The sequence below is a fragment of the Schistocerca nitens genome, chromosome 7 (genome assembly GCF_023898315.1).
Source record: "Schistocerca nitens isolate TAMUIC-IGC-003100 chromosome 7, iqSchNite1.1, whole genome shotgun sequence".
Classification (NCBI taxonomy): domain Eukaryota; kingdom Metazoa; phylum Arthropoda; class Insecta; order Orthoptera; family Acrididae; genus Schistocerca; species Schistocerca nitens.
In genome coordinates, this window is record NC_064620.1 from 32,870,358 (window position 1) to 32,895,953 (window position 25,596).

Here is a 25,596-nt window from a genome sequence, read left to right on the forward strand (position 1 = left end):
CTTCATTGACTTCGTGACCATCAATCCTGATGTTAAGTTTCTCGCTGTTCTCATTTCTACTACTTCTCATTACCTTCGTCTTTCTTCGATTTACTCTCAAACCATACTGTGTACTCATTAGACTGTTCATTCCGTTCAGCAGATCATTTAATTCTTCTTCACTTTCACTCAGGATAGCAATGTCATCAGCGAATCGTGTCATTGGTATCCTTTCACCTTGTATTTTAATTCTACTCCTGAACCTTTCTTTTATTTACATCATTGCTTCCTCGATGTACAGATTGAAGAGTAGGGGCGAAAGGCTACAGCCTTGTCTTACACCCTTCTTAATACGAGCACTTCGTTCTTGATCGTCCACTCTTACTATTCCCTCTTGGTTGTTGTACATATTGTATATGACCCGTCTCTCCCTATAGCTTACCCCTACTTTTTTCAGAATCTCGAACAGCTTGCACCATTTTATATTGTCGAACGCTTTTTCCAGGTCGACAAATCCTATGAAAGTGTCTTGATTTTTCTTTAGCCTTGCTTCCATTACTAGCCGTAACGTCAGAATTGCCACTCTAGTCCGTTTACTTTTCCTAAAGCCAAACTGATCGTCACCTAGCGCATTCTCAATTTTCTTTTCCATTCTTCTGTATATTATTCTTGTAAGCAGCTTCGATGCATGAGCTGTTAAGCTGATTGTGCGATAATTCTCGCACTTGTCAGCTCTTGCCGTCTTCGGAATTGTGTGGATGATGCTTTTCCGAAAGTCAGATGGTATATCGCCAGACTCATATATTCTACACACCAACGTGAATAGTCGTTTTGTTGCTACTTCCCCCAATGATTTTAGAAATTCTGATGGAATGTTATCTATCCCTTCTGCCTTATTTGACCATAAGTCCTCCAAAGCTCTTTTAAATTCCGATTCTAATACTGGATCCCCTATCTCTTCTAAATTTATTTATTTATTTATTGTTCCGTGGGACCAAATTAAGGAGAAATCTCCATGGTCATGGAACGAGTCAATACATGAAATTATAACACGATATTAGAAACAGATAAAATGAAATATAGAAAAAAACATATTCAGGTGACAAGTCATAAGTTTAAATGAAGACAATCAACAATGTAACACTGGAATTTGCTTAATTTTTTAGCTCTTCCAGGAGCTCCTCGACAGAATAGAAGGAATGAGCCATGAGGAAACTCTTCAGTTTAGACTTAAAAGAGTTTGGGCTACTGCTAAGATTTTTGAGTTCTTGTGGTAGCTTATTGAAAATGGATGCAGCAGAATACTGCACTCCTTTCTGCACAAGAGTCAAGGAACTGCATTCTACATGCAGATTTGATTTCTGCCTAGTATTAACTGAGTGAAAGCTGCTAACTCTTGGGAATAGGCTAATATTGCTAACAACAAACGACATTAAAGAAAATATATACTGTGAGGGCAACGTCAGAATTCCCAGATTTTTGAATAGGGGTCGACAAGAGGTTCTCGAACTTACACCACATATAGCTCGAACAGCCCGTTTTTGAGCCAAAAATACCCTTTTTGAATCAGAAGAATTACCCCAAAAAATAATACCATACGACATAAGCGTATGAAAATATGCGAAGTAGACTACTTTTCGTGTTGAAGTGTCACTTATTTCAGATACTGTTCTAATGGTAAATAAAGCAGCATTTAGTTTCTGAACAAGATCCTGAACATGGGCTTCCCACAACAGCTTACTATCTATCCGTACGCCTAGGAACTTGAACTGTTCCGTCTCGCTTATAACATGCCCATTCTGTCTGATTAAAATGTCAGTTCTTGTTGAATTGTGAGTTAGAAACTGTAAAAACTGAGTCTTACTGTGATTTAGCATCAAATTATTTTCCACAAGCCACGAACTTATTTCATGAACTAAATTATTTGTTACTGTTTCAATATTACACACAAGATCCTTCACTATCAAGCTGGTGTCATCAGCAAACAGAAATATTTTTGAATCACCTGTAATACTAGAAGGCATATCATTTATATAAATAAGAAACAGCAGTGGCCCAGCACCGACCCTTGGGGAACGCCCCACTTAACAGTGCCCCATTGGGACTGAACATCACTACCACTCTCAATATTGCGGAGAATTACCCTCTGCTTTCTGTTCTTAAAGTAAGAGGCGAACCAATTGTAAGCTACTCCCCTTACTCCATAATGGTCCAACTTCTGCAGTAATATTTTGTGGTCAACACAGTCAAAAGCCTTCGTTAAATCAAAGAAAACACCTAGCGTTCGCAACCTTTTATTTAATCCGTCGAAAACCTCACAGAGAAAAGAGAATATAGCATTTTCAGTTGTTAAACCATTTCTAAAACCAAACTGAACATTTGACAGCAAATTATGTGAATTTAAATGCTCCAGTAACCTTGTATATACAACCTTCTCGATAACTTTAGCAAACACCGATGGCATAGAAATAGGTCTAAAATTGTCAACATTATCAATGTCTCCCTTTTTATAAAGTGGCTTCACTACCGAGTATTTTAATCGATCAGGAAACCGACCACTCCTAAAGGAAAAGTTACAGATATGGCTAAGTACTGGGCTAACATACATAGAACAATACTTCAGTATTCTGCTAGATACCCCGTCATATCCATGAGAGTTCTTGGTCTTTAGTGATTTAATTATTAACTCAATCTCCCTCTTGTCAGTATCATGGAGGAGCATTTCAGGTAACAGTCTCGGAACACTTTTTTCTAAGAGCGCTATATGATTCCCTGTTGGAATTAGGTTTCTATTTAGTTCACCTGCTATATTCAGAAAGTGATTATTAAATACTGTACATATATGCGACTTATCAGTAACACGGACATTCCCACTACGCACTGATTCTATATCCTCGACCTGTCTCTGCAGACCAGCAACTTCCTTTACGACTGACCGTATGGTTTTAATTTTATCCTGAGACTTAGCTATTCTATCTGCATACCACATACTTTTTGCCTTCCTAATAACATTTTTAAGCACCTTACAATACTGTTTGTAATGGGCTGCTGCATTTAGATTTTGACTGTTTCTAACGTTTTGATATAATTGCCACTTTGTTCTACAAGATATTCTTATCCCTCTAGTCAGCCACCCAGGCTGCCTGTTTGTGCTAGTACCCTGTTTTAAACGTTGTAACGGAAAGCAACTTTCAAAGAGCATGAGAAAGGTCTTTAGAAAAGCATTATATTTATCGTTTACTGTCTCAGCGCTATAAACATCTTGCCACTCTTGTTCCTTTATAAGGTTTACAAAGGTCTCTACAGCAACCGGATCAGCTTTCCTGAACAGCTGATGACTATATTTAACACGAGTTGCAGCATAAAAATCTTTTAAAGTTAAAATTTGCGCATCATGATCTGAAAGGCCATTCACCTTTTTTCTAACAGAATGCCCTTCTAGTAATGAGGAATGAACAAAAATGTTGTCTATGGTTGTTCTACTGTTCCCTTGCACTCTCGTTGGAAAGAATACGGTTTGCATAAGATTATATGAATTAAAGAGGTCTGCCAGCATCCTCTTCCTTGCACAATCACTTATACAATTAATATTGAAGTCACCACATATAACTAACTTTTTGTATTTCCTATAAAGTGAACCAAGAACCTCCTCTAGCTTTAGCAAAAATGCTGTGAAATCGGAGTCTGGGGATCTATAAATAACAACAGTTACAAGTTTAACTCCGTTAAATTTAACCACACCTGCACAACATTCAAACACCTTTTCAGTGCAGTACTTTGAAACATCAATTGACTCAAATGCGATGCCGTTTTTCACATACATGGCTACTCCCCCACACCGCAAAGAGCTCCTCGAAAAGCAGCCAGCCAACCTGTATCCTGGTAAAGGAAGCCTCTGAATTATCTCCTTATTTAAGAAGTGTTCAGATATACCAATAATTTCAGAGTCAACATCTATAAGCAGTTCACTAACTTTATCCCTAATACCTTGTATATTTTGATGAAATATACTAATTCCCTCATTACTCGGATACCTAAGCTTTGTCAAAAGTGACTCCTGTTTCTTCTTCTATCACATCAGACAAATCATCACCCTCATAGAGGCTTTCAATGTATTCTTTCCACCTATCTGCTCTCTCCTCTGCATTTAACAGTGGAATTCCCGTTGCACTCTTAATGTTACCACCGTTGCTTTTAATGTCACCAAAGGTTGTTTTGACTTTCCTGTATGCTGAGTCTGTCCTTCCGACAATCATATCTTTTTCGATGTCTTCACATTTTTCCTGCAGCCATTTCGTCTTAGCTTCCCTGCACTTCCTATTTATTTCATTCCTCAGCGACTTGTATTTCTGTATTCCTGATTTTCCCGGAACATGTTTGTACTTCCTCCTTTCATCAATCAACTGAAGTATTTCTTCTGTTACCCATGGTTTCTTCGCAGCTACCTTCTTTGTACCTATGTTTTCCTTCCCAACTTCTGTGATGGCCCTTTTTAGAGATGTCCATTCCTCTTCAACTGTACTGCCTACTGCGCTATTCCTTATTGCTGTATCTATAGCGTTAGAGAACTTCAAACGTATATCGTCATTTCCTAGTACTTCCTTATCCCACTTCTTTGCGTGTTGATTCTTCCTGACTAATGTCTTGAACTTCCGCCTACTCTTCATCACTACTATATTGTGATCTGAGTCTATATCTGCTCCTGGGTACGCCTTACAATCCAGTATCTGATTTCGGAATCTCTGTCTGACCATGATGTAATCTAATTGAAATCTTCCCGTATCTCCCGGCCTTTTCCAAGTATACCTCCTCCTCTTGTGATTCTTGAACAGGGTATTCGCTATTACTAGCTGAAACTTGTTACAGAACTCAATTAGTCTTTCTCCTCTTTCATTCCTTGTCCCAAGCCCATATTCTCCTGTAACCCTTTCTTCTACTCCTTCCCCTACAACTGCATTCCAGTCGCCCATGACTATTAGATTTTCGTCTCCCTTTACATACTGCATTACCCTTTCAATATCCTCATACACTTTCTATATCTGTTCATCTTCAGCTTGCGACGTCGGCATGTATACCTGAACTATCGTTGTCGGTGTTGGTCTGCTGTCGATTCTGATTAGAACAACCCGGTCACTGAACTGTTCACAGTAATACACCCTGTGCCCTACCTTCCTATTCATAACGAATCCTACACCTGTTATACCATTTTCTGCTGCTGTTGATATTACCCGATACTCATTTGACCAGAACTCCTTGTCTTCCTTCCACTTCACTTCACTGACCCCTACTATATCTAGATTGAGCCTTTGCATTTCCCTTTTCAGATTTTCTACTTTCCCTACCACGTTCAAGATTCTGACATTCCACGCCCCGACTCCCAGAACGTTATCCTTTCGTTGATTATTCAATCTATTTCTCATGGTAACCTCCCCCTTGGCAGTCCCCTCCCGGAGATCCGAATGGGGGACTATTCCGGAATCTTTTGCCAATGGAGAGATCATCATTACACTTCTTCAAATACAGGCCACATGTCCTGTGGATACACGTTACGTGTCTTTAATACAGTGGTTTCCATTGCCTTCTGCATCCTCCTGTCGTTGATCATTGCTGATTCTTCCGCCTTTAGGGGCAATTTCCCACCCCTAGGACAAGAGAGTGCCCTGAACCTCTATCCGCTCCTCCGCCCTCTTTGACAAGGCCGTTGGCAGAACGAGGCTGAATTCTTATGCCGGAAGTCTTCGGCCCAAATGCTGATTATTTATCAAAATTTAGGCAGTGGCGGGGATCGAACCCGGGACCGAAGACGTTTTGATTATGAATCAAAGACGCTACCCCTAGACCACGGGTACCCACTCGGAAAATACGGTCCAGAAAAAACGAAAACACAATAACACTCGGAACAAATTTACACACGCGGAACAAAATTTACTCGATTTGCAGCGAGATGGCGCACGCGAATTCCCTGTCATAGGTTAACTGGCAGCTGTGCGGAAAGGAGGAGTATCTGTCAACAAAGTTAAAATTATGTATTTTTTTAGTCATTTGTCTGCTACTGATTTTTCTCGGCACGCCACTAATTTCTTTTCTGCGCCAGCCTCTTCATCTCGGAGGAGCAGTTGCACCCAGCGTCCTCAGTTATTTGTTCGGTGATTCCAATCATTTGTCTTCTCCTACAGTTTTCAACGTCTACGGCTCCCTTTAGTGCGATGGAGGTAATTCCCCGATGCCTTAACATGTCCTATCATCCTGTCCCTTCTTCTTGACGATGTAATCCGTACATTCCTTTCTTCGCCCATTCTGAGGAGAACCTCCTAATTCCTTATCAGTCCACGTAATTTTCAACATTCTTTTGTAGCACCACATCAAAAACGCCTCCATTCTCTTTTATTCCGGTTTTCCAACTGTCCATGATTCACTACCATACGGTACTGTGCTCCAAACGGACATTTTCAGCAATTTCTTTCTCAAATTAAAGCCAATGTTTGACAGCAGTAGACTTCTCTTGGCCAAGAATTCCCTCTTTTCCGGTGCTAGTCTGCCTTTTATGTCATCCTTGCTGTGTCCGTCATTGATTGCTTTGCTTCCAAAGCGGTAGAATTGCTCAACTTCGTGTATTTCGTGACTGCCAGTTTTGATGTTAAGTGTCTCGCTGTTCTCATTTCCGCCACTTCTCATTATTTTTGTCTTTTTCCGGTTTACTCTCAATCCATATTACATAAAATATATTCGTCAAATCATGGAAACACCGGATTGTGCACTATGGGGTAAACGCTGTCAAAGAGAGAGGCAGTGAAGATGCAATCTAATAGTGGCTGAGTTGTATGGTAACACAGTTCACGATCGACGTACCATTCCCGACATTTTATTATAACAAACTGTGTAAAACAAAACGCGAATCTGATATACCTGTAATGTGCGGGTACCTTGAGACAGCGTATTTTCAGAGCTCTCAAGTTCCGATGCAAAAAATACCAAATACAGCAGTCTTGTTTTGTAAGCTGTGTTCCAGAATGGCTTCTGCTCATTTTAATTTGTAGTGCATTTCAATGGTTAATATTTCGTGATAAGTGAGTGATTTTCAGTGTCTAAGTGAGGAAACGAAGATCGTCCTGTTGGAATGTCCAGCTTAGCTTTCACACTGCAGTCGAAGAATGTTTAACGGTCTTATTAAACTGTAGCTCGAGTAAAATAACTTTGTGATTGACTACGGTGGGGGAGATGAAAGAGTAAGAAGCTGTTACCAGCTTGTAGCCACTCACGTTTGACAAGAGTCTGCGTTTTCCTGTTAGTTAGGCAATACTGCGATGAGATGTCGCTGGAGAAACGACTGTGATTCGTTGATGGCTGAGTGCTCTATGTCGGCTCTCTGAAATGTCACCCACAAACATGTTGCAATCGAAGTATGATGCTGGAACATTGCGCACTGTGTCCGCGCACCCTGTGGCAGCGGCGATGTTCAGACAGCTTGCTGCGTGCGGTGGTGTGAGTACAAAAACACGTAGGCGCTCCGAGTCGTTCGTCGCAATATGGCGCTATTGTGTGCGTCAGTGCACACGGCGGCGAGGCTGAACTGCCCATTGGCGCCGCTATGGCTGCTGGTGGCGATTCCGAGAGCAATTAGCAGCAGCTCTGGGATGACTCGTCTGCAATTAGCAAGAGGCGTGAGGACAACATACGCTAATGGTGTGAAAGTGCCGGCAGGTTTCAGGGTCCATATGGGTACTGTGTGTCCAGCAATTGCTTGTTGGTCGTCGCACTAGGTTCTTACAGGCACAACTTCCAGCAGTCACCAATAATACTCACGTTAATGGAAATACAAGTAAATAAATAAGACCCAATTGATAAGGCCTCCCTCCAATGGTCAAGGAAGTAAGACCTTCTGCATTTTCCATCTCCGTCCATATGCTACCCGAAAGGGGAACACATATCTTGCAGCTGACACCTTCCATACGCTCGTAGATCAAAACAGGGAAGGAAGGAAGGAAAGTTTGAGTTTTATCCTAACATCACTGATGTTAGAGATTGAGGAAATGCGCAAAATGGTCACAGAGAAGCGAGGAAATGGCCCATGACCTTTTCAAAGGAACCATCTCGACATTCGCTTTAGTTATTAGGAAAACCATGGAAAACCGAAATCTAGATGGCTACAAATGGACTCGTCAAAACACTGCAGTAGCACCGCATAGCTCTATGACTGTGGCGTGATAAGTAGTCCTTCAATTCGTTCCGTTACACCGTGCAATAGCGTAAAGGTAAACTACACGAAACTAGCGAGATCTCATCAGCTCTAATTCTGCTGAGCAAAAGCAAACCACAAAAGGAACTGAAATGTAGTTCTAGTTTTCGTTCCATAAAGGAAAATAGAAGATAACTATTACCAAGTGCGTATGTTACACTTGACAATACTGAGACTATGCAACAGCAAAACTATTCAACGCTCCCCCAACGGCCTTGCCGCAGTGGCAACACCGGTTCCCCTCAGGTCGCCTAAGTTAACAGCTGTCGGTCTTCGCTAACACTTACACATGTGAGGCAGTCTGTGGTCCGCTGACCACTGATGGCAAGCGAGGTGCACTCAGCCATTGTGGGGCCAATTTGGGAGTTACTTGATTGAGAAGTAGCGGCTCCTGTCATCAAAACTGTCAGCGTCCGGTAACGCCTAACAATTGAGGATGACACGGTGGTCGGTCGCTGCCGTTAGGACTTCCAACGCCTGTTCCGACGGACTTATTAAGCGCTCAGGTCATATCAGTTCAGTATCAAACTCCGCTTGGTACTGTAGATGGCAGTGACTGTAATTTGTCTTTACATTTCGTTCTAAAGCGATTTTATATAGCTTTTTTTTTTCTTTCCGAAGAAAGTGAAACGTGCCTTTATGACAATTTTCGAGAAAAAGGCACGAAGTGTGTTAACAGTGCTGACATACACACCTGGAAATTGAAATAAGAACACCGTGAATTCATTGTCCCAGGAAGGGGAAACTTTATTGACACATTCCTGGGGTCAGATACATCACATGATCACACTGACAGAACCACAGGCACATAGACACAGGCAACAGAGCATGCACAATGTCGGCACTAGTACAGTGTATATCCACCTTTCGCAGCAATGCAGGCTGCTATTCTCCCATGGAGACGATCGTAGAGATGCTGGATGTAGTCCTGTGGAACGGCTTGCCATGCCATTTCCACCTGGCGCCTCAGTTGGACCAGCGTTCGTGCTGGACGTGCAGACCGCGTGAGACGACGCTTCATCCAGTCCCAAACATGCTCAATGGGGGACAGATCCGGAGATCTTGCTGGCCAGGGTTGGGTGGCACGGGATACATGCGGACGTGCATTGTTCTGTTGGAACAGCAAGTTCCCTTGCCGGTCTAGGAATGGTAGAACGATGGGTTCGATGACGGTTTGGATGTACCGTGCACTATTCAGTGTCCCCTCGACGATCACCAGTGGTGTACGGCCAGTGTAGGAGATCGCTCCCCACACCATGATGCCGGGTGTTGGCCCTGTGTGCCTCGGTCGTATGCAGTGCTGATTGTGGCGCTCACCTGCACGGCGCCAAACACGCATAGGACCATCATTGGCACCAAGGCAGAAGCGACTCTCATCGCTGAAGACGACACGTCTCCATTCGTCCCTCCATTCACGCCTGTCGCGACACCACTGGAGGCGGGCTGCACGATGTTGGGGCGTGAGCGGAAGACGGCCTAACGGTGTGCGGGACCGTAGCCCAGCTTCATGGTGACGGTTGCGAATGGTCCTCGCCGATACCCCAGGAGCAACAGTGTCCCTAATTTGCTGGGAAGTGGCGGTGCGGTCCCCAACGGCACTGCGTAGGATCCTACGGTCTTGGCGTGCATCCGTGCGTCGCTGCGGTCCGGTCCCAGGTCGACGGGCACGTGCACCTTCCGCCGACCACTGGCGACAACATCGATGTACTGTGGAGACCTCACGCCCCACGTGTTGAGCAATTCGGCGGTACGTCCACCCGGCCTCCCGCATGCCCACTATACGCCCTCGCTCAAAGTCCGTCAACTGCACATACGGTTCACGTCCACGCTGTCGCGGCATGCTACCAGTGTTAAAGACTGCGATGGAGCTCCGTATGCCACGGCAAACTGGCTGACACTGACGGCGGCGGTGCACAAATGCTGCGCAGCTAGCGCCATTCGACGGCCAACACCGCGGTTCCTGGTGTGTCCGCTGTGCCGTGCGTGTGATCATTGCTTGTACAGCCCTCTCGCAGTGTCCGGAGCAAGTATGGTGGGTCTGACACACCGGTGTCAATGTGTTCTTTTTTCCATTTCCAGGAGTGTATTTTGCTACGCAAAAACAAAACAGATCATGATACCATTACCTAAAAAGCCTATCGCAGATAATTTGGCTGTGAAATCGGAGCACAGGATAAAACCTGGGATGTACGTGTTGTTTGCAACACTTGTACCAAGCCGGCCGCGGTGGTCTAGCGGTTCTAGGCGCGCAGTCCGGAACCGCGAGACTGCTACGGTCGCAGGTTCGAATCCTGCCTCGGGCATGGATGTGTGTGATGTCCTTAGGTTAGTTAGGTTTAACTAGTTCTAAGTTCTAGGGGACTAATGACCTCAGCAGTTAAGTCCCATAGCGCTCAGAGCCATTTGAACCATTTGAACTTGTACCAAACTACATTAATTGCAAAGGGCGAGCAATGCAATTTGCAGCTCCCATGATAAGGAGGGCTCCAATAGATCACATGTCAGATAGTTAGATTAGCAATTAAGCACAGGATCTCAAAGAAACACAAACTGCTAGTGACCTACTCTAATATCCCATCTGCTACGCAGTTGTTTTCAGGGTGGGTTTACTAGAGCCACTAACAGAGCACATAGTTCACTCTGAAGATAGTAATGAAGCAACTCATTTTGTCGACCCTAGAGTTTCAAAAGAACAGTTATGAAATCTGACGTGTCTTATGAGAAACCACATATACTCAGTGATTTTATAAGAGATGTGTATTTTTCAAAAAGTAAAGCTGAACTTGTAACATGGTTTCTGCAGTAATGGGACGTCCGATCAGCAAATGTGTCTCAATTTATCAGCGTATGGTGAAAAAAATCACATCTTTTTTTCTACAATGCAAGTCAGTATTTGGGTACACATTAACGTAAAGCGCTTTATATAATTTATTGCAGTTCCTTGTAATGCAAAAGAGTACAGATTATTCACTGACTACTCTCCGAACGTTTGGAAAACTATACTTCTGTGTACTGGTAATAAGTTTCCTTCCGTTCCAATTGAGTCTGCTGTTCACTTGGAAGAGCCTCGTGTAAGTATGATAATGAAACTCTTCACCTGCACTACCGCTAAACCAATTTTATCAACATGGTCCTACTTGAACTCTTCACCTGCACTAATGCTAAACCAGTGGTATCAACATGGTCCTACTTGATCTCTTCACCTGCACTAATGCTAAACCAATGGCATCAACATGGTCCTACTTGAACTCTTCACCTGCACTAATGCTAAACCAATGGCATCAACATGGTCCTACTTGAACTCTTCACCTGCACTAATGCTAAACCAGTGGTATCAACATGGTCCTACTTGAACTCTTCACCTGCACTAATTCTAAACCAATGGTATCAACATGGACCTACTTGAACTCTTCACCTGCACTAATGCTAAACCAATGGTATCAACATGGACCTACTTGAACTCTTCACCTGCAGTAATGCTAAACCAGTGGTATCAAGATGATCCTAATTGAACTCTTCACCTCCACTAATGCTAAACCAGTGGTATCAAGATGGTCCTACTTGAACTCTTCACCTGCACTAATGCTAAACCAGTGGTATCGAGATGGTCCTACTTGAACTCTTCACCTGCACTAATGCTAAACCAGTGATACCAACATGGTCCTACTTCAACTCTTCACCTGCACTAATGCTAAACCAATGGTATCAACGTGGTCCTACTTGAACTCTTTGCCGGCCTCTGTGGACGAGCGGTTCTAGGTGCTTCAGTCCGGAACCGTGCTGCTGCTACGGTCGCAGGTTCGAATCCTGCCTCAGGCATGGATGTGTGTGATGTCCTTAGGTTAGTTAGCTTTAAGTAGTTCTAAGCCTAGGGAACTGATGACCTCAGATCTTACGTCCCACAGTGCTTAGAGCCATTTGAACAATTTTTTGAACTCTTCACCTGCACTAACGCTAAACCAATGGTATCAACATGGTCCCTGCCTCCGACTACTGGGCACACCAGCTTTCGTGGTGGGTTGAAGGCGGTAGGGGTTCTAAAAACATTCTCTCCGGTTTTCACAAAATTTGGCATGAAGTATTCGGTAATCAATTGCATTAAAAAAAAAAAAGACTCACCACGACGGAATTATCCAATTGGGAAGGAAATCGATAGATGTGATGTACATGTACGGACGATCAAACGATTACAAATTCAGAAAATTGGATGATTTATTCAAGAGAAAGAACTTCATAAATTGAGCAAGTCAATAACGCGTTGGTCCATATCCAGCCACTATGCAAGCAGTTACTCGGCTTGGCACTTATTGAAGCAGTTGTTGGATGTAGTGTTGAGAGATATCGTGTCAAATTCTGTCCAATTGGCGCGTTAAGTCGTTAAAATACCGAACTCGTTGGAGAGCCCTGCCCATAATGCTCCAAATGTTCTCACCTCGGGAGACGGCGACCTTGCTGACCAAGGCATGTTTGACAAGGATGAAGTCAAGCAGTAGAAACACTCACCGTGTGCGGGCGGATATTGTCCTGTTGAAATGTAAGCCCAGAATGGTTTGATTTGAAGGGCAACATAACGGGGAGGAGAATATCGACGACGTACCACTGGGCCGTAACTTTCCCGCGGATGACAACTAAAGGGGTTCTGCTATCAAGGGAAATGACACCCCAGACCATCAATCCTGGTTGTCGGGCTGTACGGTGGCCAACAGTCAGGCTAGCATCCCACCACTGTCCTGGGAATCTCCAGACACTTTTTCGGTCAGGAATCTCATTGACCAGAGTAGAATTGTCCTCAGTGATGAGTCCAGCTTCGAACTGAGCCCAGATGACCAGTGAAGACGTGTCGTCCAACAACGCTGAGTTTTATAGATTTGGAAACAGATTTCATAACATAGAAGCGACTAGTGGAGTAACAGCGCATGTTAAGACAACAAAATTATTACTAAATTGCATTTGACCTGAAACGAGGAAATTAAACACCCGCTTGATATAAATGACAGTTGTCTGGCATAGGTCAGAGAGAAGCTGTACATTAATTATTCAATTAGGACTCCTCAATGCAGTTGCATGATACGTGGTATAATTGTGCGGCGTAGACCCCAGTGAAAAGTGAAAGTTCAGGAGTTGGCTAGCCAGAATGGATCGGTAGGAGCTCTGGTAATGCTGTGTGAAAGGCTGCTTTGTCCGCGAAGCTCATCAACGTGTTATGCAGAGGTTCCTTGGCGTCTCAGCATTTTGATATGTTGGAGGGGACTATCAACTCAGAAAGATCACTACAGACATCTAGGAGAACAAGACAGCTAAATATTGCACGCTGTTGTTGTTGTGGTCTTCAGTTCTGAGACTGGTTTGATGCAGCTGTCCATGCTACTCTATCCTGTGCAATCTTCTTCATCTCCCAGTACCTACTGCAGCCTACATCCTTCTTAATCTGTTTCGTGTATTCATCTCTTGGTCTCCTTCTACGATTTTTATCCTCCGCGCTACCCTCCAATGCTAAATAGGTGATTCCTTGATGCCTCATAACATGACCTACCAACCGATCCCTTCTTCTAGTCAAGTTGTGCCACAAAAATCTCTTCTCCCCAATTCTATTCAATACCTCCTCATTAGTTATGTGATATACCCATCTAATCTTCAGTATCCTTCTGTAGCACCACATCTCGAAAGCTTTTATTCTTTTTTGTCCAAACTATTTAGCGTCCACTTTTCACTTTCATACATGGCTACACTCCATACAAATACTTTCAGAAACGACTTCCACTCGATGTTAACAAATCTCTCTTCTTCAGAAACGCTTTCCTTGCCATTGCCAGTCTACATTTTATATCCTCTCTACTTCGACCATCATTAGTTATTTTGCTCCCCAAATAGCAAAACTCCTTTACTACTTTAAGTGTCTCATTTCCCAATCTAATTCCCCCAGCATCACCCGACTTAATTCGACTACATTCCATTATCCTCGTTTTGCTTTTGCTGATGTTCATCTAATACCCTCCTTTCAAGACACTGTCGAACCCGTTCAGCTGCTCTTCCAGGTCCTGTACCGTCTCTGACAGAATTACAATGTCATCGGCAAACCTCAAAGTTTTAATTTCTTCTCCATGGATTTTAATTCCTACTCCGAATTTTTCTTTTGTTTCCTTTACTGCTTGCTCAATATATAGTTTGAATAACATCGGGGATAGGCTACAACCCTGTCTCACTCCCTTCCCAACCACTGCTTCCGTTTCATGCCCCTCGACTCTTATAATTGCCTCTGGTTTCTGTACAAATTGTAAATAGCCTTTCGCTCCCTGTATTTTACCCCTGCCACCTTCAGAATTTGAAAGAGGGTATTCCAGTCAACATTGTCAAAAGCTTTCTCTAAGTTTACAAATGCTAGAAACATAAGTTTGCTTTTCCATAACCTATTTACTAAGAAGTGTCGTAGGGTCAGTATTTCCTCACGTGTTCCAGCATTTCTACGGAATCCAAACTGATCTTCCCCGAGGTCGGCGTCTGCCAGTTTTTCCATTCGTCTGTACAGAATTCGCGTATTTTGCAGCTGTGGCTCATTAAACTGATTGTTCGGTAATTTTCACATCTGTCAACACCTGCTTTCTTTGGGATTCGAATTATTATATTCTTCTTGAAGTCTGGGGATATTTCGCCTGTCTCATACATCTTGCTCACCAAATGGTAGAGTTTTGTTAGGGCTGTCTCTCAAGGCTGTCAGTTGTTCTAATGGAATGTTGTCTACTCCCGGGGCCTTCTTTCGACTTAGATCTTTCAGTGCTCTGTCAAACTCTTCACGCAGTATCATATCTCCAATTTCATCTTCATCTACATCCTCTTCCATTTCCATAATATTGTCCTCAAGTACATCGCCCTTCTATAGATCGCCGGCCGGAGTGGCTGAGCGGTTAAAGGCGCTACAGTCTGGAACCGCACGACCGCTACGGTTGCAGGTTCGAATCCTGCCTCGGGCATGGATGTGTGTGATGTCCCTAGGTTAGTTAGGTTTAAGTAGTTCTAAGTTCTAGGGGACTTATGACCACAGTAGTTGAGTCCCATAGTGCTCAGAGGCATTTGAACCATTTGAGCCTTCTATAGATCCTCTATATACCAATTTCATTGCACGCTGTATATACCGAATTCTCCTACAAATTCAATCATGAATTCTTCATACTGTGCTGTACACGCAGAACAGAGAAAAGTACTACGATAATGTCTCAGGAACATCTACTGCATCTGACTTTTTTTTTTTTAAAAAAAAAAAGAAGCTTGTTATTTGCTATCTTTTTCGGATGTGCAATTTTCATTGCCAGCAAAAAGCATGGCCCAGGGACCTTTGTACCAGTATCAATGATTTTAGGCATAATTCGATTCGCATAATGAGCGAGGGGAAAAAAAATCTCACGCTCTCCAAGCAAAATAGTTAAGGAGTCAAACGAGAAAGAGACAGACGGAAAAAAAGTAATTAAGTTGTTTACTGTTTCAGAGGCAATCGCCATAACTATTAACAGATTTATCCCTCTGTGAGACAGACGGTTAACTCCCTTATAGAAAAATATCTGCGATTGCCTATGGAACCATGATTGTACCAAGGCGTGCAGCGTAGTCGAAAAAACTTTGGCGACTTGTGGATAGGCCCACATGTTGCCGAGGTTCCTTCGAGAAATCTGCAGAAATTTCGCTTGGAACCTATTAAACATCCTCCACAGGGTCGCAGTCTTTCCACATGCGATTTCCATATTTTTGAAGCCCTGAAGAAAGACTTTCGTGGTCGTCGATTTGCTTTGGACGAACAGGTGCACGCCGGCGTACAAGCATGATTCCGTAGGCAAACGCAATCGGATAAATGCATTAACAGTTATGACGCCTACTTTCGAAATAATAAACAGTTCTTCTTCTTTCAGTGCCTATCTGGTCTGGATTTTGGCGATCAGGATGGCTGTTTTTCTCTTGTTGGTAGCAAAACGGAATAGTTTTGTTGAAGACATACTGAACCAGAATCTAAGGTTGTCAAACAGAGATATTTAACTTCTTCCAGGACTTTTTTGCTGTTGATTATCCCTTGAAGCATTTTTTTGTAGCAAATCGTACCTATTTGTATTTCGCATGATATGTTCTAGGTACTGCAACTTCCGGCATTTCGCTATCTTTATTAATTTAGGTGTTGGTTTCATTCTTCTCAAAACTTCTGCGTTTGTCACGCTCTGGAACCAAGGTGTTATCAGGATCTGCCTATAAAGCTACAATTCAAAGGTCTCCAGCTTCTTCTCTATGTTTTTATTTAAGGTCCATGTCTGTACCCCACACAGGAGGAAGGTATATATACATAGCAGTGCAAAAGTTTGAGTTTTTTTCTTAGAGTTAGGTATGGCTTTTGAAGACAGCACTCATTTTCCGAAACACACTTCTTGCTTTCATGATGCGAATCTTAATTTCTTGCGCGTTATCCCAATTTTCATTTATTATGGTTCCAAGATATGTACATTGTTTTGTCCTTTTTGTAGTTCTTTGGTTTATGATAAGTTTACTCCTGCAATAGTTACTTACTTACGACGATTAGTTTTGTCTTTGTGGTGTTTGTTTCAAGCCCATACTGACTGCCGACTCTTACAGTTCTATTCATTTATAATTGTAATGCTTGAATGGTGTCAGCAAATGAAATAGTATCATCAGCATATCGAATGTTGTTCAACCTTATGCCATTTATCAAAATTCCTCCTTCTAGTTCTTCCAAGGCTACTCTAAATATGAATTCTGGGTGTAAATTAAATAGTATGGGTGACAAGATACATCCTTATCTTACTCCCCTGAGACTTTTGACTGTTTCAGTGTGTTCTCCATCATCACGCAAAACCGCTGTTTGATTCCAGTACTTGATTATTTGCAGGTCTCTTTCCTCCATTCCAATATTTCTCACAATCTCCATCAATTTGTAGCCTTTTACTCTATCACAAGCCTTCTGGTAACATATTACACAGGCACATACATTTTTATTTACATCTCTACGTATCTAAAACAATACCTGTATACTGAACAAGGCTTCTCTCGTACCCACGGGATTAACAAACGCAAACTGATTAGGGGCTATCTGTTCCTCACATGGCTATATATATTCTGTGTATCACCCTAAAAAACAATTTCAAGATATGACTCATTAAGATTATGGTACGTTAATTTCCAAATTGTTCTGCATTTGGCTTATTGGGGAGCGTAATGCACTCTGATTTCAGCCATTCCAATGGAATGTTTCCAGACGGATAAATTTGATTCAAAATTTTGGCTAACCATTTTAAATGATTTTCATCTATCAATCTTAAGAACTCTGCTTCTACATTGTCTTGTCCCACAACTGACTGATGGCTGTTTGAACCTCTATCTCTAGTATATCTGTACTACTTATTTCATGTGTACTTGAATTAAAAGCACATCTAGTTTCATTAATTAAATTTTCTCTGTATTTTTTCCATGTCTTTTTCTTGTCTTCTAATTCCACCATCATGTTCGCTGCTTCATCCACTAGTTTTCTATTGATTTTTCTATTGATGCTTTACATGTATTTCCCTGTTATTACTTTGACTTTCTTTTGTACCCTGAAACTATCATATTTATTTCGATAAAACTCGATTTCCTCGACTATTCCACTTCTTCATTTTATTTTGCCTCCGGTATTTCTCTTCTGATGTCCATTTTTATCTTCCTGTATTAGGTTGGGTTTCCCTTAATTAGTCACCTTTCCTCCATTAGATTCAATATCTCATCCGTCAACCGTGACATCCTCTTCTTTCTCTCTGGTTTCACGTACTTTTCTTTTTATTCGCTGTACAACATTCTGTAGTTTGTTCAATTCTAAAATGACATTGTTAATTGTGATATCTTCTGTGTTACTTGCCGAGTTGAGTTCTGTGTGTATGTTCTGTTTTACTATCGGGTCTTTCATTTTCCTCAAATTATACACCTGCTTTTTCTTTCTCTTCACTCTCTTCATTCCAAGTTTAAAAACTCCTACAAGCGGTGTGTTCACGTCTGCTCCTGGGTATGTTTTTACTAATGTGGAACTGTTCCTCAAACGTTTATTTACTACTAAGAAATCAATGTGCTTTTTCACTATTTCCCAAGTCGTTCCGTTGGAGACTTTCATGTCTACAATCTTCTAGGCGGAAATTTAAACCAGGTGTTCATAAGAACTAGATCGTTTGACACCGCAAAATTTTCAAGATCATCCCCTCTAGTATTCCTCTATCCTAGTCCAAATGATCCTACCGTGTCTGACGGTCTACCTTCCCCTACTTTCGAATTAAAATCTCCCACACAATTTTCAACTCATAATTGTAAAGTTTTTTTTTCAAAATTCCAGCTATGTTATCATAAAATTCTTATATCCCTCCATCTTCCTTGTCCATTGTAAGGACATATCGCTAGGGCTACCACTCAGCTGCAATAACATTATACAGTCCGATGCACGTATGAAACATTTGAGATATATTGCTAGTTTTGATGATAGTATTGTGCCGGCTCCATGCTCACGCTTCTCGCCTGCCCTTCCTGAGTATAGCACTCGGTGTCCATTTGTGTAAATATCTCTTGTGCTGAGCCATCGCATCACTCTAACTCCAAGTATATTGGGGTGTAAGCGGTAGATCCTATCCAAATACCATCCTCACCTGCACGTGATGCATCCTGCTTTAGCCTGACGAGGCTCTGGCGACCGAGTGACTCCCGGGATAAGGAGTCCACTTTTCGTTTGATAATAGCGGAGCGACTTTAGGGCACTGTTTTACACTAGAGTTAGGAAACTGACTCTAAAGGCGGAGGAACCATGAAGCCATGAAGATGATCAGCGGCATAAAGAAGCACAACGCACTGGACGACGACTACATTAAAAGCCCTGTGGCATGTCCTAGTGATCATCATGGCTATGCTCATGGCGAAATTAGCATTCGGAGGAAGTTCCTCAATCAGAACTCCGGGAGGATCAGTTATGGGTAAGGACATGAACAAAATCAAATGGCAAGAAAAGATAAAAGAAGCAACGTGGAACGTTAAATCAATGAGTCAAGGAGGGAAAATAAACCGTTGGCTTACTTTTTTTTGCATCAGTCTCGTTTTTCATTTGATTTCCCCTTAAATGCTGATGTTGTTGTTGTTGTGGTCTTCACTCCTGAGACTGGTTTGATGCAGCTCTCCATGCTAATCTATCCTGTGCAAGCTCCTTCATCTCCCAGTACCTACTGCAACCTACATCGTTCTGAATCTGTTTAGTGTATTCATCTCTTGGTCTCCCTCTACGATTTTTACCCTCCTAGCTGCCATCCAATGCTAAATTTGTGATCCCTTGATGCCTCAGGATATGTCCTACCAATCGATCCCTCCTTCAGGTCAAGTTGTGCCACAAACTACTCTTCTCCCCAATCCTATTCAACACCTCCTCATTAGTTACGTGATCTACCCACCCAATCTTCAACATTCCTCTGTAGCAGCACATTTCGAAAGCTTCTATTCTCTTCTATCCAAACTATTTATTGTCCATGTTTCACTTCCATATATGGTTACACTCCATACAAATACTTTCAGAAACGACTTCCTGACACTTAAATCTATACTCGATGTTAACAAATTTCTCTTCTTCAGAAACGCTTTCCTTGCCATTGCCAGTCTACATTTTATATCCCCTCTACTTCGAACATCATCAGTTATTTTTCTCCTCAAATAGCAAAACTCCTTTACTACTTTAAGCGTCTCATTTCCTAATCCAATTCCCGCAGCATCACCCGACTTAATTCGACAACATTCCATTATCCTCGTTTTACTTTTGTTTATGTTCATCTTATATCTTCCTTTCAAGACACTGTCCATTCCGTTCAACTGCTCTTCCAAGTCCTTTGCTGTCTCTGAGAGAATTACAATGTCATCGGCGAACCTCAAACTTTTTATTTCTTCTCCCTGGATTTTAATACCTACTCCAAATTTTTCTTTTGTTTCCTTCACTGCTTGCTCAATATACAGATTGAATAACATCGGAGAGAGGCTACAACCCTGTCTCACTCCTTTCCCAACCACTGCTTCCGTTTCATGCCCCTCGACTCTTATAACTGCCATCTGGTTTCTGTACAAATTGTAAATAGCCTTTCGCTCCCTGTATTTTACCCCTGCCACCTTTAGAATTTGAAAGAGAGTATTCCAGTCAACATTGTCAAAACCTTTCTCTAAGTCTACAAATGATAGAAACGTAGGTTTGCCTTTCCTTAATCTTTCTTCTAAGATAAGTCGTAAGGTCAGTATTGCCTCACGTGTTCCAACATCTCTACGGAATCCAAACTGATCTTCCCCGAGGTCGGCTTCTACCAGTTTTTTCATTCGTCTGTAAATAATTAGCGTAAGTATTTTGCAGCTGTGGCTTATTAAACTGATAGTTCGATCATTTTCACATCTGTCAACACCTGCTTTCTTTGGGATTGGAATTATTATAGTCTTCTTGAAGTCTGAGGGTATTTCGCCTGTCTCATACATCTTGCTCACCAGATCGTGGAGTTTTGTCAGAACTGGCTCTCCCAAGGCCGTCAGTAGTTCCAATGGAATGTTGTCTACTCCCGGGGCCTTGTTTCGACTCAGGTCTTTCAGTGCTCTGTCAAACTCTTCACGCAGTATCGTATCTCCCAATTCATCTTCATCTACATCCTCTTCCATTTCCATAATTTTGTCCTCAAGTACATCGCCCTTGTATAGACCCTCTATAAACTCCTTCCACCTTTCCGCTTTCCCCTCTTTGCTTAGAACTGGGTTTCCATCTGAGCTCTTGATATTCATATAAGTGGCTCTCTTTTCTCCAAACGTCTCTTTAATTCTGCTGTAGGCTGTATCTATCTTACCCCTAGTGAGATAAGCCTCTACATCCTTACATTGGTCCTTTACCCATGCCTGCTTAGCCATTTTGCACTTCCTGTCGATCTCATTTTTGAGACGTTTGTATTCCTTTTTGCCTGCTTCATTTACTGAATTTTTATATTTTCTCCTTTCATCAATTAAATTCAATATTTCTTCTGTTACCCAAGGATTTCTACTAGCCCTCGTCTTTTTACCTACTTGATCCTCTGCTGCCTTCACTACTTCATCCCTCAGAGCTACCCATTCTTCTTCTACTGTATTTCTTTCCCCATTCCTGTCAATTGTTCCCTTATGTTGTCCCTGAAACTCTGTACAACCTCAGGTTTAGTCAGTTTATCCAGGTCCCATCTCCTTAAATTCCCAACTTTTTGCAATTTCTTCAGTTTTAATCTACTGTTCATAACCAATACATTGTGGTCAGAGTCCACATCTGCCCGTGGAAATGTCCTACAATTTAAAACCTGGTTCCTAAATCTCTGTCTTACCATTATATAATCTATCTGATACCTTTTAGTGTCTCCATGATTCTTCCATGTATACAACCTTCTTTTGTGATTCTTGAACCAAATGTTAGCTATGACTAAGTTATGCTCTGTGCAAAATTCTACCAGGCACCTTCCTCTTTCATTTCTTAGCCCCAAGCCATATTCACCTACTACGTTTCCTTCTATTCCTTTTCCTACTGTCGAATTCCAGTCACCCATGACTATTAAATTTTCGTCTCCTTTCACTACCTGGATAATTTCTTTTATCTCATCATACATTTCTTCAATTTCTTCGTCATCTGCAGAACTAGTTGGCATATAAACTTGTACTACTGTAGTAGGCATGGGCTTCGTGTCTATCTTGGCCACTATAATGCGTTCACTATGCTGTTTGTAGTAGCTTACCCGCACTCCTATTTTTTTATTCATTATTAAACCTACTCCTGCATTACCCCTACTTGATTTTGTATTTATAACTCTGTATTCACCTGACCTGTAGTCTTGTTCCTCCTGCCACCGAACTTCACTAATTCCCACTATATCTAACTTTAACCTATCCATTTCCCTTTTTAAATTTTCTAACCTACCTGCCCGATTAACGAATCTGACATTCCACGCTCCGATCCGTACAATGCCAGTTTTCCTTCTCCTGATAACGACGTCCTCTTGAGTAGTCCTCGCCCGGGGATCTGAATGGGGGGACTATTTTACCACCGGAATATTTTACCCAAGAGGATGCCATCATCATTTAACCATACAGTAAAGCTGCATGCCCTCGGGAAAAATTACGCCTGTAGTTTCCCCTTGCTTTCAGCCGTTCGCAGTACCAGCACAGCAAGGCCGTTTTGGTTAATGTTACAAGGCCAGATCAGTCAATCATCCAGACTGTTGCCCCTGCAACTACTGAAAAGGCTGCTGCCCCTCTTCAGGAACCACACGTTTGTCTGACCTCTCAACAGATACCCCTCCGTTGTGGTTACACTTACGGTACGGCTATCTGTATCGTTGAGGCACGCAAGCCTCCCCACCAACGGCAAGGTCCATGGTTCATGGGGGGATATGCTGATAGTAGCTCATTATTTTCTAGAGAACTATGTCGTTTTTCTACCACAGATTACCACTGACGTTCGCCGAACACGTCTATTTCGCTTTCGAACCGACTGTACTAACCATATACGGTAAAATAATGGCGTTTCTGAACGATCTATGTCTGCTACCATTAGCACCAGATAAGGTCTCTAATCGCCGGAGTAATGCCCCAACACTTTATGCAATTTATAGTGCAACAGGTATGGTCGTCCTAAATTTAGGCTGTGTAAGTGACCATGTAATCAAGTGGTAACCTACGTTAGTTATGTTACACTGTATGAAATTAAGTGTGTTAGTCGAGAGTGATTAATTCCAGATGTGGGATTATTAGGCGAAAGAAATGAAATGAAAGTTAATTTGAAACAAAAGCAATAGAACTGTACCATGCTGCTCGACCTGTACGTTTGCTTACGTGCAAAAAACAGTATCGCGTAAATTAGAGAAACGTCAGTCTCTGACATGAAACATAGTTTCCACGAGTATATAGCACGAAGGCTGTTAAATGGTAAGGATGCATGGACCCAGAAATGCACTCAGTCTTTAGAAATACACTTGAAACTTCCCCTTTAAACAATTTATACTCGACTGTGCTTAACCTGACACACAATATTTTTAGCGCAACGCAATCTGACTTTCAAAATTCCCTACAAAAGAATGGCCCTGACTAACATTAAACTATACCTTTCACAAATCACTTACCTCACAAAAATCTTCGCTGCTCAAGCTACTGCAATACAGCGAGCGCCACTACTGCCAGCTAAATAAAAGATTCAAACTATGGAAGGCACTAACTACTGATAGGGATAGTTAGCAAATGAAAGATATTAATAGAGAACAAACAATGTATCTACCTTGATATCATCATATATATAGCAGTTCATGACAAATTACAAAACTCCGCCATCTCTCTCCCCACATCCACCACTGCTGGCGGCTCACCTCCAACTGCGCAACGCTACGCGCTGTTCACAGCCAGCTGCCTAGCACTACAATGGCGAGTATTACAACAATGCAAAGCAGTCACAGGCTGCACACAGCACAGCCAGTGATTTTCATACAGAGGTGGCATTACCAAAAAAACCTAAACAGCCTACTTACATAGCCCCCATGCTCCTCACAAAAAAATTTTACAAATTGGTTTGGGCAGTGCCCAATACAGATTTGAAAAAAAATTTTCATAATTACAATAACAAAGAAATCAAATGCACACACTTATTGATACAATGTTGGTCAAAAGCTAAAATTTTCTCACAGTCCATAAAGACAGTCCTGATCATTCATCACATTGCAGTATTTTTCTCAAAGTCTGAGCAGTAAAAGAAAATGCACACGGAAGTAGTGGATTTCCATGCAGTCTTGAAGAAGTAGTGTTGTCCTTCCAACGGAAAGACAGTGCTGACTCTTGACATGCTGACAGGTAATGGGCCACAACAGAGCAAACCCACAGCGGAGTCAATCGAAGTTTTGAAGAATATCGTTTGGTAGGTCATCACAGAGCAGACCCACTGTAGTCCTGGTGGAGATTACGGTATTGGTGGGCCACCAGAGGCGCAGACCCACTGCAGTCCTTGTGGAAATAATGGTATTTATGGATCATCAAAGATGCAGACCCACTGTAGTCCTTGTAGAGATGGCCAGCAGCCATCCGTTGTGACTGTGCAGGTGCACAATCACCATTGAAGAGTCTTGCGGATAATATAGCAAGTCCATAACCACCACTTGTGCACTCACAAAGTTTTTGGAATTCTCCTTAGAACCAGCAATGCTGTTATCCAGTCCCTTGCTGAATTATTAACACACATACAAACACTAACAGTCCCTACTTCTCACATATTGTCCATATACTATGACCAACAGAAATGTGTGCAGTGAAATGTAACTTACAAGTTAATAATATGATGAACTGGTGTCTATACAATTATAAATTGACAACATAAGAATACAATTACAAAGGTACAAAATACATTATTAAAGAACATAACAATACAGATAACATTTGTAGTAATAGGGGCTTTACAAAAGAATAGAAATATATACATCAGTGTTACAGGAATTATGACATGAGTACATACATGAAAGATCAGAGTAACTTTCGAAACATCAACTTCACCCAGGAGCATTAAAACAAAACAGATAAATAATGTCTAAGCATCTTTACAAAGTAAATAACATATTATCAATGCAAATTATATTTGAGGATAACAGTATTCCTCATCATAGTTCATGTAGCTGAGTATTAGAAGAGAAAAAAGTTCTATGAAACTACACAGAGACAGGAAGAAAACAAATACACAAGGGTACACAAACACATAGGGGGATAACACAAAAGGAAAGGACAGGGTTTGTTTTACTGCAGTATTTTGCAAACAAAACTTTCTTTACTTCTCGGAGATCTCCCTGCGTTCTTCATTATTTCCAAAAGGTCCTATCTAAACCTCCTTCCTGTATTCTATTCATATTTCTCTCAAAATAATTATTTCTCATTGTACAATACTCATTTGGCCCAAATCTTTTTCATATACCTTGTTAATGCATTGCTTCCAGTTCATCATAGTTAGTTTCTTATATAGTCTACCCCCTCTTAAGCTAACTTAAATCTACTGAGCTCAGATATATATACCAAGGGACGAGGCAATGCAGCATCACATAAAACAATTAATATAAACAGCAATGAAAAAAACGCAGATTTGCGAAGCAAGCAGCATTAAGAAATTAGCAAAGCAATTGTAATATTACAACTAATCTAAGGCAATGTGCAACAAACAATAAAAATAAATCATTAGTAAAACTGGCTTAACAGAATAATACAAAGTCAAATTCAATAACACTATGCCTGGCAAACAGCAGCAACTTATACCTAAACATGACATAGCTCAAGCAGAAAAAATATTACAGTAAAAATGGCCATGTTTAAAACTTACGTCACATCTT